At 44.5% G+C, this 16,912-nt stretch overlaps 1 protein-coding gene across 4 annotated transcripts in view; it reads right to left on the bottom strand.

Moving 5' to 3' along the window:
• Positions 1–16,912, bottom strand: part of usp3 (ubiquitin specific peptidase 3) — a 212,697-nt gene that overhangs the window by 194,684 nt on the left and 1,101 nt on the right. The gene's annotated exons all lie outside the window — the stretch shown is intronic.

The raw sequence follows: 16,912 nt of genomic DNA, 5'->3' as shown, positions 1-16,912 counted from the left end.
TAATTGCATAGGTAAAAAGAGGGATGAAATACCGTGGAGAATAGGGAGTTAGGAAAGAGGCTGAAAAGCAGAACCTAATGGGTAGTGATCTCAGGGCAAGGAATATCAAGGTAGGAGAGATGAATGCATGACTAAAGAGTTGGTGCAAGTGGCAGGTTTTCAGGTTCTTGGATCATTGGGATCTCTTCTGGGGCAGGGCAACTTGTACAAGAGGGATGGGTTGTACGTAGACTAGAGGGGAACCAATATCCTCACAGGGAGGTCTGCTAATGCAACTCGAAATGGTAGGGGGCAGAGAACCAGAGCAGGTCAACAAATGGAGGGATTGAGGGGAAGGTACATGATAGGACCAGCAAGTCAGAGAGCAAGGACAGGCAGAGACCAGTGAATGGATACAATGGTACTAATGTGCTGAAGTGTGTTAATTTGAACACAGGAGGATTATAGTTAAATCAAGTGAGGTTAGAGCCTGGATCAGTACATAGGACGATGATGTGGTGGCCATGATACAGACTTGGTTGAATGATGGACAGAACTCGCTGCTCAACGTTGCAGGATTTCATTGTTATAGATGAGTTCGACAGGGAGGTAAAAGAGGTGGAGGAGTTGCATTACATCAAGGACATAATGGAGGGCTCATTTAAGGAAATGTGGTTTATGTTCAAAAATAAGGTAGCTGCAAACACTTTGATGGGATTATACTAGGCCCTTCAACAGCCACTGTGACATTAAGGAAGTTGAAAATTCCCACTACAGTGACTGTTCCTTTCCTGTTTTGACTTCCACCCATACGGACTCTATGGGCAAACTCTACTCAACATCCGCCCTTTCTGCAGCTGTGCTACTATCTGATTAGCAATGCCACTTCTCCACCTCTTTTACCTTTCACCCCTATTACTTTTGAAACATCTAAATTCGGGAAAATCAACAACCATTCCTGCCCCTGAGATTTCAAAGTCTCCGAAATGGCCATAACATCACAGTTCTAAGTACTGATTCATGCTCCGAGTCACCCTTATTCCTGATACTTCTTTTGCATTAAAATAGACACACTTCAACACTGACTTCACTTTTGCCCTATCAAGTGTCCATCACGCCTCTCAGACATTCTACACGCTATATCTGCCTGTTCACCGAATACCCCTTCCTCTGACCGTAGATCTATTCCAACCTCACTGCCAATCTAGTTTAAACCCTCACGAATAGTTCTAGCAAATTGCCCTTCCAGGATATTGGTGCCCCTCCAGTTCAGGTGCAACCTGTCCTTGTACAGGTCGCACCTTCCCCGGGTTCAATTCCTGCCTCAGGCAACTGACTGTGTGGAGTTTGCATATTCTCCCCATGTCTGCGTGGGTTTCCTCCGGGTGCTCTGGTTTCCTCCCACAGTCCAAAGATGTGCAGGTCAGGGGAATTGGCCATGGCCCATAGTGTTAGGTAAGGGGTAAATGTAGGGGCATGGGCTGGTTGTGCTTCGGCGGGTCGGTGTGGACTTGTTGGACCGAAGGGCCTGTTTCCACGCTGTAATGTAATCTAATCTAAGGTATCCCAATGATCCACATATCTGAAGCCCTCCCGCCTACACCAGCCCGTGTTCAGCTGCACTCACTCTCCATTCCTTGCCTCACTAGCCTGTGGCACCGAATATTACTACTCTGCTCATCCTGCCTTTTAGCTTCCAACCTAACTCCCTGTATTCACTTTTCAGGTCCTCCTCCCTTTTGCTACCTACGTGTACCACGACTTCTGGCTGCTCTCCATCCCCCTAAAAAATCCTGTAGACTTGCCTCAGAGACATCCCTAATCTTGGCACTCAGGAGGCATCGCTCATGATCACAGAATCTCGTGTCTGTTCCTCTCAAAACTGAATTGAGGATATGAGGATGTTAGGAGATTACAGGGTGACCTGGACAAGTTAGGCGAGTGGTCAGATGCATGGCAGATGCAGTTTAATGTGGATAAATGTATGGTTATCCACTTTGGTGGCAAGAACAGGAAGGCAGATTACTACCTTGTGGTGTAAAATTCCAAGCAGTGGAATGTGGTGAAACGGTTAAAAATTATGTCCCAATACATGTGTGAATCTAACCGGAATGGAGGTGTTGCTTAGTCCCATGTGAATCTTATTACACACCTCCCCGTGTGAATCTTCTTATCTGTATGTAACCAGAATGGAATGTGTTTTTTAGCCTTGCTCTGCTGTTCACATGAATGTTTATATCTGGAAAAGAGTATATCAGCTGGAAAAGTCTCCAGTTCGGTGAGTCTGCTCCGGGGTTACGTTTAACCGCCGAGCGTGGGTTGTTGGCAACCGCTCTACGAGAACTGACGGCTCCCAGTTTTGGTAACATGTAGAGTGAGTATAAGCCAGACCCGTTGTGGCAACGCTGCGGGGAATAAAATGCCCATATTCTAGCAGACTCGCCTCTTGGTCGTTTGTTCTGTGTCAGACTACTCTCCTACGAACCTGACCTTGAGAATTTTTTAAAACATACCTAAATGGAATCAATTTAGGTAAAGGGGCAGTACAGAGAGATCTGGGTGTTCTTGTACACCAGTCAATGAAGGTAAGCATGCAGGTACAGCAGGTAGTGAAGGCGGCTAATAGCATTCTGGCCTTCATAACAAGAGGGATTTGAGTATAGAAGCAAAGAGGTTTTTCTGCAGCTGTACAGGGCCCTGATGAGACCACACCTGGAGTACTGTGTGCAGTTCTGGTCTCCAGATTTGAAGAAAGACATTCTGGCTATTGAGGGAGTGCAGCATAGGTTCACGAGGTCAATCCCTGAAATGGCGGGATTGCCCCAGAGGGCAGTGGAGGCCCAGTCTCTGGATTCATTTAAGAAAGAGTTGGATAGAGCTCTCAAGGATTGTGGAATCAAGGGTTATGGAGATAAGGCAAGAACAGGATACTGATTAAGGATGATCAGCCATGATCATATTAAATGGTGGTGCAGGCTCGAAGGGCAGAATGGCCTACTCCTGCATCTATTGTCTATTGAATCTCCTGTCATTATTGCGCTCCTATTCTACACCCTTTCCCTTTTGAGCCAGAGCCAGGCTCAGTGCTAGAAACCTGGCCACTATGGCTTTCCTGTTAAGTCATCTCCATCCTTCCCACCCCCCACCCCCAACAGTATTCGAAACGGTATACTTATTATTGAGGGGTACAACCACAGGAGGTCCCCGCACTGTCTGCCTATTCCCTTTCCCTCTCCTGACACTCACCCAGCTACCTCGGTCCTGTAACTCAGGTGTGGCTGCCTCTCTGTACCTCCTCTCTATCACCCCGCCCTCAGCCTCCTAAATGATCCAAAGTTGCTCCAGCTCCCTAACATGGTGTGTGAGGAGTTGGAGTTGCAGGCACTTTTCACAGATGATGTACACAGAGACACTAGTGGTGACCCTTACCTCCCTTATCCTGCAAGAGGAGCATGCAACTACCCTAGCCTCCATCTCTTCTACTCTAAATTACCAAGAGAGATTGAATAGTTGGGGGGGAAAAGAAAAGCCTTACCTTACCAAACCAAACCTCATCACAGTCTTTTTTTGGTTAGAGGAGGAAGGGTAGGAGACACTACACATCTAGTGTTTCGGGTTTAGCACAGCCCAAATATATCAATGCATGTGTCCAGCAATCCTCTTGTCCACGTTCAATACGTAGGCAGATTATGGAAAGATGCAATAACAGAATTGTCAAAATGGATTACTTTAACTTCTCGAACATTGACAAGGTCTCCCTTACAGCAAGAGGCATGGACAGGGTAGAATGTGTTACGTACATGCAAGGAAGTTTCTTGGCACAGTACGTGGCTAGTCCAACTAGAACAGGGGCCATACTGGACCTTATACCAGCTAAGGAGCCCAGCCAGGTGACTGATCTTTCAGTGGGAGAGCATTTTGTAAACACAGTGATCACAACCCCTTAAGTTCTAAGATAGCTGTGAATAAGGATAAGTCAGGACCTTGCGACTAGAGTAGGTACTAAATTGGGGGAGGGTAAATTATGTCAGTATTAGGCAGGAGCCAGGATGTGTTAATTGGGAGGAACTGTTATCAGGCAAATACACATTTGACATGTAGGAGTTGTTCAAAGATCTACTGATCAGAATTCAGGACCGGCATGTTCCAGTAAGGAGGAAGGATAAGGATGGCAAGAGAAGGGAACCTCGGATAACGAAGGAGGTTGTGAATTTATTCAAAAGGGAAAAAACTTCCTAAACCTTATAGATGCCACTAAAATTGGACAGGACCAGTGAGGAATATAAAGAAAGCAGGAAAGAACTCAAGGAGCCAAGAAATGACAGTAACGAGTAGGGTTAAGAGAATCCCAAAGCATTCTACACATACATTAAAAAACAAGATGATGACTAGGGAGGAGGTGGGACCACTCCAGGATAAAGCATGGAACTCCTGCTTGGAGGCAGAGGATGTGGACAAGATCCTAAATGCGTAATCATCCAGCAGAGGGATATTGAGGATAGTGAGATTAATGTGGAGAATGCTAATATGCTAGGATATTTTGAGATCAAGAAAGAAAGTGGTGTTGGGTCTCTTGAACAGCATTAAAATGAATAAGTCCCCGGGACCTGATGGTATCTACCCCAGGTTATTAAGAGATGCCAGAGAAGTGTTTGCTGAGGTTTTGACCAAGACCTTTGTAACCTCGCTAGCCACTAGACGTGTCCCGGAAGACTGGCAAGTCGCTAATGTTGTTCTTCTGTTCAAGAAAGGACATAGGGATAATCCAGGAAACTATAGACCAGCGAGTCTCACATCGGTGATTGGGAAGCTCTTGGAGAGATTTCTGAGGAACAGGATTTACGAGCATTTGAGAAAGCACGACCTAATTAGGGACAGTGAGCACGGCTTTGTTTGGGGCAGGTCAGATCTTACTAACTAGATTTAATTTTTCAAGGTGGTGAAGAAGATGATTGATGAGGGTACAGGAGTGGATGTTGTCTGCATGGATTTCCCCAAGGCTTTTGACAACATCGTTCATGGTAGGCTCAGCCAGATGATGATGATGCATGGGATCCACAGTGACTTAGCTGCTTTGATTCAAAACTGGCTTGCCTATGGAAGGAAGAGGGGAGTGGTGGGTCGATGTTTTTCTGGCAGGAGATCCATTACTAGTGCTGTTCCTCAAGGATCCACTTTAGGACTTCTGCTGTTAGTGACAGATATAAACGATTTGAATCAAAATGCAGATGGAGGATATGGTTACTAAGTCTGCAGACAATACAAAGATTGGAGGAGTGGAAGATAGCGTAGAAAGTTGTCAAAGGATACAGCCAGATATAGGTCAGTTGCAGATTTGAGTGGAGTAATGGCAGATGGGGTTTCATCCAGGTAAGTGTGAGGTGCTGCACTTTGGGCGATCAAATATTAAGGAAAAGTAGGCATTTGGTTCCATAGATGCATAGATAGGGTTGACAGTCTGAACAATTTTCCCAGAGTTGAAATGTCTAATAGTAGAGGGCATGCAAGTCTGTTGCACAGAGTGGTAGGAGTCTGGAACAGCGCTGCCAGTGGAAGTACTGGAGGCAGATATGATAGGGGCTTTTAGATAAGCACATGAATATGCAAAATAATGGAGGGATATGGAACAAGGGCAGGCAGAAAAGATTAGTTTAATTTGGCATCATGTTCGGCACAACATCATGGGCTGAAGGGCACGTTCCTACACTACTGTTCTATGTTCACAACTGAATGCAATTCCCACGGTTTTTTCCAGGTTGTATTTAGAAATAGTGTCTGCAGCCATCATTCAAGTAGTGTTAGACAGAAGTAATGTAGACTTCCTGAACTCTAACCCCCACTGTATTTTAATTTTTTCACAGGCTCCTAGAGTCGCTGGCAAGACCAACATTTGGTCTTGCCCAACCCCAACTGCCATTGAGAGTAGTTAACAGTCAAGCCATTTGTCCCATTTAAAATGAACAGTTCACCAGTAATTTTAAGTCCATAGTTAATGCTCACCAGCACCACCTCCTTGAGAGCAATCGAAACTGGGTTTGCTGGCAACCCCCACATCTCATGAACAAATAATTTTCAAAAATTTATTCATACCATCTCACTACTCTTTAATATTAAAGAACATTCTATAATAATTAAACCAAGTAAATTTTGTTATGTAGTAATATTGAAAATAAAATTTTACGCAAATTAGATTTGATTTCACAATATAAATGATATGCGATTACACATAGATTTTGTAAGAAAAAGTAGTGAAGTATGAGAATTTGTGATCTTATTACAGTACTGTCAACTATTTGACCAGTGGAGCCTTATATTGCAAACACTATTACAAACTATTACAGTCCAACACCAGCATCTCCAAATCATGACTATTACAAACATTACTGTCACGCTCTAAAAGGTTAATGCTGACTACAAAGAACTCCAGAAATACCAACAGACTAAAAGGCTATGATTATTATGTTGAGGTTCCAGCTGAGTAAAGTAACAATAATATCAGCTACAACCCTTAAAATAAAGAGAACAATTCACAAGTGGAACTGAATGACTGTTCCTTTCTTGCTTATTTTTTAACCTCACAGCTTTCCCCTTTTACACGGAATTTCTGGTGTGTCTTTGGATTAATTACCTTACTTCTTCGTCTCTCCAAATTTTTTTTTGGTGCTCATTTAACTGAAGTACTAACTTGTTCGTCATGCCTCGGTAGTTTCCTGCAAAGGATTTTATTCCTATTGTGTCCCTTCCACAAATCCAAGTGTAAATCAATTTACGATGCCAGGTTAGAGACAAAGCTCCACACTTAGATCAATACCCTATCACACAGTAACACATTAATGAGAGACATCCCCAAACAGATATTACACAGTCCTTTCCACCTCCTCTTGCAAACACTAACAGCAGCAGGAAACAGGCCTCTTCAAAATAGTTCCATGATTGCTTAATTCCTCAAACCTACTGTTTATAAAAGTTATACTTTCACTCTCAGCAACTGTGTTAATGTCATTGTGAAATGCAAGAGATTATGGTGATGGTCATTTCCTAACATTTAAATGGAAAACACAGTGAAACCTGTGAATATTCCTTTGCTTCTTCAAGAATGGAAGGATTCTTGCACATTAATACAGTAAGATAACTGCTTACAGTGATCAGATCACCAAGAAATTAACTCCTTCTCCACACAACTCATTTAATAAGATATATTAAGATTCCAATTTCACATAGCGGTTCAGCTCCACATTTTACATTAAATGGTGCTCATTTCAAAACAGGTAGTACAGCTCAACCCTTTTCAGAATCAATAAACTGGGCGTAAACATCTACGTAAAAATCTGTGCTTACTTTTTCTAATTTTTTTCAAATTCATTTGAAGATGTGGCAAGGCCAGCATTATGTTATCCATCCCTAATTGCCCTGAAGGTTGAGTGGTGGAGAGTTGCCTTGTTGAACAATTGAGGTCCTTGGCGCACCCACAGTGCCAAAAAGGTGGGACTGCAGGCTTTTGACTCAGCAATAGTGAAGGAACAGTACTTTATTCCCTGAAGAATGGCATTAACAATTACTAACTCAAGTGCAAACCAAATCAAGGACAATATCATGACCAGTTATGATCATATTTTAGGCAACAGCTCAGACAAGGAATGTCCACTTGAGGTGTTGCTGAGGAAAATCTGCCAAAAAGTTAACACCTCCAACTGACAGTGCAGTTGTTATTAGGAGAGCACGGTGTTTTGGGCACCCCTGATGTTTTTGTCAGCTTGTGGGAGCACACCACACAAAATCCTTTTGAAAGGCCTTGCTGGATACTCCAACACTGAGAGACTAATTGGGAAAGGAGGTGCCTAAGAGACAAGTCTCATTAAAATAAGAGTAAATAAGATGAAAAGGTAAAGCTGAAAAACAACTTCAAATTAAGTGCCAGAGCTGGATATCAGGACATCGAAACCATCAAATAAGAAACAAACAGGACTGGCATCAGCAATCACAAAGGATGGCCAAAATAGAAGTTATGCAAGTGTGGAGGAACAGAAGGATCTGGGTGTGCAGGTACATAGATCCCTCAAAGTTGCCACCCAAGTGGATAGGGTTGTTGAGAAAACACATGGCATTTTGGCTTTCATTGACAGGGGGATCAAATTTAAGAGCCGTGAGGTTTTGCTGCAGCTCTAGAAATCCCTGGTAAGACCACACTTGGAGTATTGTGTCCAGTTCTGGTCGCTCTACTATATGAAAGATACAGAGGCTTTGGAGAGGTTGCAAAGAAGGTTTACCAGGATGCTGCCTGGACTGGAGGGCTTGCCTTATGAAGAAAGGTTAAATAAACTCGGACTTTCCTCTCTGGAGAGAAGGAGGAAGAGAGGAGACCTGATCGAGGTGTACAAAATAATGAGGAATAGATGCAGTCAATAGCCAGAGACTTTTCCCCAGGGCAGGATTGACTGGTACGAGAAGTCATAGTTTGAAGAAATTAGGAGGAAGGTATAAAGGAGACGTCAGAGGTAGGTTCTTTATGCAGAGAGTTGTGAATGCATGGTATGCGTTGCCAGCGGTGGTGGTGGAAGTAGATTCACTGGGGACATTTAAGTGACTGCTTGACATGCACATGGATAGCAGTGAGTTGAGGGGTGCATAGGTTAAATTACTATATTTTACATTAGGATTAAATCTCGGTACAACATCATGGGCCAAAGGGCCTGTTCTGTGTTGTACTGTTCTATGTTCTAAGATTTTCCTGAAGTAATTAGGCAGAAACTAGACTCAAAACCCAAGTGTAAAGTTCAGACAAATGCCAAAGGAACCAATCTTCTGCCTCTTAAAAATAATGGAAACAGACTGATTAGTGACAAGAGAAGGATTTGAGGCCCAGAGCAGATCAGCCAGGACCCAATTGAATTGCAAAGCAGGCTTGAGGGGCCAATCAGCCTACTCTTGTTATTTCTTAGCGTCCTATTGTTGAATGGTGAAGGCTTGAAAGATTAAATGGGCTAGTCTAATCCCTGCTCGTATGCTGTTATTGAAGAAGAAACTAGATAAAATACATAAAAACTAAAAAAAAAAAATGCAGGACAGCTGGGTAAGTGGTGAAAATGTGTTGCAGGAAAAGCGCAGCAGGTCAGGCAGCATCCAAGGAGCAGGAGAATCGACGTTTTGGGCATAAGCCCTTCTTCAGGAATGAGGAAAGTGTGCTAAGCAGGCTAAGATAAAAGGTAGGGAGGAGGGACTTGGGGGAGGGGCGTTGGAAATGCGATAGGTGGAAGGAGGTTAAGGTGGGGCAGTCTTTGAAGAAAGAGGCCATCTGGGTTGTTCGGTATTGGAACTGGTCCTCCTGGGAGCAGATGCGGCGGAGACGAAGGAATCCACCGCCTCCAACCTCAGTCCCACAACCCCGCACCGCCCGTTTCTACCTCCTGCCCAAAATCCACGAACCTGACTGCCCCGGCCGACCCACTGTTTCAGCCTGCTCCTGCCCAACCGAACTCATCTCTGGGGGTCTTCAACACGGTCCTGTCCCCCTTAGTCCAAGAACTCCCCACCTATGTTCGGGACACCACCCACGCCCTCCACCTCCTCCATGATTTTCGCTTCCCCTGTCCCCAACGCCTTATCTTCATCATGGACATCCAGTCCTTGTAAACCTCCATTCCCCATCACGAAGGGCTCAAAGCCCTCTGCTTCTTCCTTTTACGCTGTACCAACCAGTACCCTTCCACTGACACCCTCCTTCGACTGTCTGAACTGGTCCTCACTCCGAGCAACTTCTCTTTCCAATCCTCCCACTTCCTCCAAACCAAAGGAGTAGCCATGGCCACCCGCATGGGCCGCAGCTATGCCTGCCTCTTCGTCAGATATGTGGAACAATCCATCTTCCACAGCTACACTGGCACCACTCCCCACCTTTTCCTCCGCTACATCGATGACTGTATCAGCACGGCCTCGTCCTCCCACAAGGAGGTTGAACAGTTCTTCCACTTTACTAACACTTTCCACCCCGACCTCAAATTTACCTGGACCGTCTCAGACTACTCCCTCCCCTTCCTACACCTCTCCTCATTTCTACCTCGGGCGACCGACTCAACACGGACATTTACTATAAACCGACCGACTCCCACAGCAACCTAGACTACACCTCCTCCCACCCTGCCCCCTGTAAAAACGCCATCCATATTCCCAATTCTTTTGTCTCCGCCACATCTGCTCCCAGGAGGAGCAGTTCCAATAACAAACAACCCAGATGGCCTCTTTCTTCAAAGACCGCAATTTCTCCCCCCCCAGACATGGTCGACGATGCTCTCCACCACATCTCCTCCACTTCCTGCTCCTCCGCCCTTGAGCCCCGCCCCTCCAATCGCCACCAGGACAGAACCCTACAGATCCTCACCTACCACCCCACACAGCGTATCATCCGTCATCATTTCCGCCACCTCCAAACGGACCCCATCACCAGGGATATATTTCCCACCCCTCCCCTATCAGAGTTCCGAAAAGACCACTCCCTCCGTGACTCCCTCGTCACGTCCACACCCCCCACCAACTCAACCTCCACTCCCGGCACCTTCCCCTGCAACCGCAAAAAATGCAAAACTTGCGCCCACACCTCCCCCCTTACTTCCCTCCAAGGCCCCAAGGGATACTTTCATATCCGCCACAAATTCACCTGCACCTCCTCACACCATTTACTGAATCCGCTGCACCCTATGTGGCCTCCTCTATATTGGGGAGACAGGCCGCCTACTTGCGGAACATTTCAGAAAACACCTCTGGAATACCTGGAACAACCAACCCAACCACCCAGTGGCTCAACACTTCAACTCCCCCTCCCACTCCACCAAGGACATGCAGATCCTTGGACTCCTCCATCGCCAGACCATAGCAACACGACGGCTGGAGGAAGAGCGCCTCATCTTCAGCCTAGGAACCCTCCAACCACAAGGGATGAACTCAGATTTCTCCAGTTTCCTCATTTCCCCTCCCCCCACCTTGTCTCAGTCCCAACCCTCGAACTCAGCACCATTTTCCTAACCTGCAATCTTCTCCCTGACCTCTCCGCCCCCACCCCCACTCTGGCCTATCACCCTCACCTTAACCTCCTTCCACCTATCTCATTCCCAATGTCCCTCCTCCCTACCTTTTATCTTAGCCTGCTTGGCACACCTTCCTCATTCCGGAAGAAGGGCTCATGCCCGAAACGTCAATTCTCCTGCTCCTTGGACCTGCTGCGCTTTTCCAGCAATATATTTTCAGCTCTGATCTCCAGCATCTGCAGTCCTCACTTTCTCCTAGCTGGGTAAGTGGGCCAAGAAATGGCAAATGGAGGTTAATATAGTTAAGTGTGATGTCTTACATTTTGGAAAGTCAAATCAAGTAGGAGTTTCATAGTGAATGGTAGAGCCTTAAGGAGTGTAGTGGAACAAAGGGATCTTTGAGTTCAGGTTCACAGTTCTCTGAACGTGGAGTCACAGGTAGACAGTATAGAAGTTGGGAAGTTATGTTGCTGTTATACAAGATGTTGGTGAGGCCGCACTTGGAGGATTATGTTCAATTTTGGTCACCTTGTTATACGAAGGATGTTATTAAACTGGAAAGAGTACAGAAGAAATTTACAAGGATATTGCCTGGACTCAATTATCTGAGTTATAGGGAGAAGTTGGACAATCTAGGACTTTTTTCTTTAGAGCGTAGGAGACTGAGGAGGGACATAATAGAGGTGCATAAGGTCATGAGAGGCATAGATAGGGCGAATGCACTGAGTCTTTTTCCCAGGGTCAGGGAATAGAGGATTAGAGGCATCAGCTTAAGGTTAGAGGGAAAAGAATAAAAGGGAACCTGGCAGACAACTTCTTTTACACATATGGAATGAGCTGCATGAGAGAGTGGTTGAGGCGAGTACATTAACGCTTAAAAGACATTTGGATAAATACATGGATCGGGGAAAGGTTTAGAAGGATATGGGCGAAGTGCAGGGAAATGGGATTAGTGTGAATGGACATTTTGGTCGGCATGAACCAGTTTAGGCCAAAGGGCCAGTCTTTATGCTGTGGGACTCTATAACGCTATGATGGTAGGGTAAGAATGGGGTGAAGAGCTCTTTTAGAGAAGTGGTATAGACGAGTGCCCCACTGTCTCCCACAACCCATGCTGATTGAATCTATGACACATGGAATGAATGTCTAGAGATGGACATTATGCTGCAGGAGGTCTTTCAAATGCTGAACAAAATTATGGATCTCAATTCTGTGATCTTAAAGGTGTACTCTACAGAAATGAAGATACCACTGCCTAATTTACTGTTCCCATTCACTGTCATATCATAGGGACACAGTGTCACACCACATGGAAACCACAGTAACATTACATTATTGGGAAATACCCATTTAGAATGTTAAGGATTACATTACAACACACTCACCTTTAATTAACAGTCAAGAAGAACTGTTGAAGTCAACAGTACCATAATCATCAGTCCTGTCATTCTACTTTGAGCAAAATTTCATTAAGTCCTTATGTGAGGTTTACCAGATGAGTTAGCTAGCAAATGTGTTAGGGGAACCATTCAAAATTAAAGCCAAATTAAGCCAAATGGGATGAAATTTCAGCTCTGCATTTCCATTCCAAAACATCATAAGACATTTAAACTTGAGGTTAGAATAAACTTGTATCATTAAAATAGTTCCAAAATCCAACACATTCTAACCCTTAGAGCAATAAGATGGTACTATTTTTTGGGTCTGTAGCTTGTGAAGGAGCAAAGATGGCCTTAGTATAGTGATGTGCTCTTTCTGTAGGATGTGGGAGTTTAGAGTATGTTTCCGTGTTACTGATGATTATGTCTGCAGGAAGTGTCTTTGGTTGTAAATCCTATCATATCGCATGGATGGGTTGGAGCAGAAGTTAGAAACAATGAGGAATTTACAAGAGCTGGGCAGTTCTAGAAAGGGGGAAAAAGCTGCAGATACAGTCAGGTAGATGAGTTAACACCAGGAAAGGTAGGAGGAGTAGGCAGGTAGTGGAGTCTTTTGTGGCTGTTCCCATCTCAAATAAGTATGCCGTTTTGGGAAATGTAGGGGGTTTTGGACTCTCAGGGGAACGTAACACAAACAGCCAAGTTTCTGGTATCAAGACTGATTCAACTGTAATGAGGGGTAAGTAAGGTTCCAATTGACCGATTGTGATAGGGGTCTCTCTACTCAGAGGCATAGACTGGTGTTTCTGCAGCCAGCAGCAAAAAATCAGAATAGTGTGTTGCCTCCCTGATGCCAGGATCCAGGATATCTCAGAGAGGATGCATAATGTTCTCAAGGGGGAGAGGGGCCAGCAGGAGGTCACTGTACACATGGAACCAATGACATAGGATGGGAAAGTCTGAAGGGAGAATATAGAAAGTTAGGCAGGAATTTAACAAAGACGTCCTCGAAGGTAGTAATATCTGGATTAGCCCCAATGCTACGATCCAGCAAAGGTAGGAATAGGAGGATAGAGGAGATGGTGCAGGGCAGAAGGGTTCACATTTCTGGATCATTGGAATCTCTTCTGGGGTAGAAGCGACCTGTACAAGAAAGACGGATGGCACCTGAATTGGAAGAGGACTAATATACTGGCAGGGAGATTTGCTGGAGCTGCTCTTAATAAAATGGAATCCCTACAATGTGTAAACAGGCTCTTTGATCCAACAAGTCCAAACTGACCTTCTGAAGAGTATTCTACCCAAATCCAATCCCCTACTTCCAGCTCAGTGAGCAAACCTACATCCAGAACCTTTTTTGCTGTCCACTGCACCTCCAATTTTGGTGTCATTTACCCCTAACAAAAACATCCCTGAACACTATGGGCAATTTAGCATGGCCAATTCATTTAACCTGCATATCGTTGCATTGTTGGAGGAAACTGGAGCACCCAGAGGAAACTCACTCTAGGGAGAATGTGAAAACTCTACACAGAGAGTTGCCCAAGGCTGGAATCAAACCTGGGTCCCTGGCACTATGAGGCATCTGTACTAACCACCGAGCCACCATGCTGCTCGGGAGGATTTAAACAAGTAAGGTAGGGGAATGGGACACAAGGAAACAGTGAGGGAAAAGATCAATTTGAGACTGGTACAGTTGGGGAAAGGAGTGAGTCAAACAATCAGGGCAGGCAGGAACAAAGCAGAGAACAAGGTAGGACTGATAAATTAAACTACATTTAATTTGAGGCCTAATAGGGAAGGCAGATGAAATCAGGGCATGGTAAGGAATATGGGACTGGGATATCATTGCAATTACAGAGACGTGGCTCAGGGATGGACAGGACTGGCAGCTTCATCTTCCAGGACACAAATGCTATAGGAAGGATAGAGAGAGGGGCAAGATAGGAGGGGGAGTGGCGTTTTTGATAAGGGATAGCATTACTGCTCTACTTGGGAGGAAATTCCTGGAAATACATCTAGGGAAGTTATTTGGGAGGAATGAGAAATAAGAAAGGAATGATCACCTTATTGGAATTACATTACAGACTCACTAACAGTCTGCGGGAAACTGAGAAATTTGTAAGGGGACTTCAGTTATCTTTAAGAATAATAGGGGTCTTAACTTTCCAAATGTAGACTGGGAGAATGAGCTATATGGACTTCAGCAAGGGGTTCCTCATTGTAGACTGGTTACCAAGGTTAGATCTCATGGAATACAGGGAAAACTAGCCATTTGGACACAGAACTAACTCAAAAGCTAGAAGACAGAGGGTATGGTGGAGGGTTGCTTTTCAGACAGGTGACCTGTGACCAGTAGTGTCCCACAAGGATCAGTGCTGAGTCCACTGCCTTTCGTCATTTATATAAATGATTTGGATATGAACATAGGAGGTATAATTAGTAAGTTTGCAAATGACACCAAAATTGGAGGTGCAGTGGACAGCAAAAAAGGTTCTGGATGTAGGTTTGCTCACTGAGCTGGAAGGTTCATTTCCAGAAGTATTGTCACCCTACCTCAGGGGCCTGCTGATAATTCCTCTTCTATTTATATGTTTGGGTTTCTTTGGGTTAGTGACGTCATTTCCTGTTCTTTTCATCAGAGGGTGGCTTCAAACTCTATGTATTTGTTGATAGAAGCATGCATTCTAACCGGAACTCTAGGAATTTTCACGTATGTCTCTGTTTGGCTTGTCCTAGGAAGGATGCGTTATCCCAGGATACATGAACATCAACTAGCCACAAAACAACATGACCCTCTCTCTCTAGTATCCTCACATACCGATAAGGAAGGACACCACTTCGACTGGGACAATACATCCATTCTAGGACAAGCCAAACAGAGACATGCATGAGAATTCCTAGAAGCATGGCATTCTAACCGAAGCTCTATCAACAAACACATTGACTTGGGCCCCATCTACCACCCCTGAGAAAAAGAACAGGAAATAACATCACCAACCCAAAGAAACTCAACTCCTGCTTTCCATTCATATGTTTATCAGCAGTGTTTCGCCCAGAGGCCCACTCAAGAGGTTACCTAACAGGGTGACGCAACGTCTGGAAATGAACCTTCCAGTGTAGCAAGCAAACCTACATCCAGAACCTCAACCTGAGCATCAAATCTTCTCAAAACTCAGTAAGCAAAGAAGGTTACCACAGAGTACAAGATCTTGATCAGATGGGCCAATGGGCTGAGGGGACTGAGGTTTGCAGATGGGGTTCAATTTAGATAAATCAGAGGTGCTGCATTTTCAAATTAGAGCAGGACTTTGACATTTAAAGGTAAGGTCCTGTGGAATGCTGCTGAACAAAGAGACCTTGGAATGCAGGTTCATCGTTCCTTGAAAGTGGAGTCACGAGTAGGTAGGATAGTGAAGGCAGTGTTTGGTATGCTTTCCTTTATTGGTCAGAGCATTAAGTATAGGAATTGGGAGGTCTTGCTGAGGCTATACAGGACATTGGTTAGGCCACTTTTGGAATATTGCGTGCAATTCTGGTCTCCTTCCTATTGGAAAGATGGTGTGAAAGATGGGATTCAGAAAAGATTTACAAGGATGCTGCAAGGGTTGAAGGATTTGAGCTACAGGGAGAGGCTGAACAGGCTGGGGCTATTTTCCCTGGAGCACGAAGGCTGAGGGGTAACATTGGAGAGGTTTATAAAATCATGAGGGACATGTACAGGATAAATAGACAAGGTCTTTTTCCTGAGATGGGGAAATCCAGAACTAGAGGGCATAGGTTTATGGTGAGAGGGGCAAGATTTAAAAAAGAGCCCAATGGGCAACTTTTTCACGCAAAGGGTGGTGCGTATATGGAATGAGCTGCCAGAGTAATGTGATGGAGGCTGGTACAATTACAACATTTAAAAGGCATCTGAATGGGTATATGCATAGGAAAGGTTTAGAGCGATATGGGCCAAGTGTTGGCAAATGGGACGGACGAGTTGGGCCTATGACTCTGTGTTCCTTATTTCCATAGTGTGCAACTGTAAACCGGTAGCTCAACACTCAGATCTCATCTTGAAACATTCATTCAATTACAGTTTAGATGAAGTCCCACAAACCTGAAATTACTTTCAGAAATTTTGCACACTAGCATAACAGACAAAATAAAGCTGTCTCTTAGAATGTCTGAAATTTTCAGATTTGTGCTGTCATATCAGATTTACAAAGGCACAACAATTACAATGATAAAAGATTGAGTTTTAAAACTATTTTATAGTACTATCTGCATCACCAGTATTCGTCATACATAGCAGACAAGAAAATGTTAAGAAAAAAAACGTTTCAGCGTTTAAAGCTGCTAACAATTATCATAGAAAATACTTCACGTCACTTAAATTGAAAATCCCATTGTATTTCTTATCCCCTTGCTGGGGCGATTAGATCACAAACCCATCCTGTCTCCAGAGTTTTATCATCGCATAGAATTCCATGTCCAAGGTTGTCTGAGCTGTATGCAGCCTGTTGTGCCAGTTTTCAAACAAAGAATACA

This window comes from Chiloscyllium plagiosum, unplaced genomic scaffold (genome assembly GCF_037043375.1).
Source record: "Chiloscyllium plagiosum isolate Xiang-an unplaced genomic scaffold, Cpla_swu_hap1 HiC_scaffold_42, whole genome shotgun sequence".
Taxonomy (NCBI): Eukaryota; Metazoa; Chordata; class Chondrichthyes; order Orectolobiformes; family Hemiscylliidae; genus Chiloscyllium; species Chiloscyllium plagiosum.
Note: the sequence above shows the minus strand (reverse complement) of the source record. Positions and strands in the feature narration are given on the sequence as shown.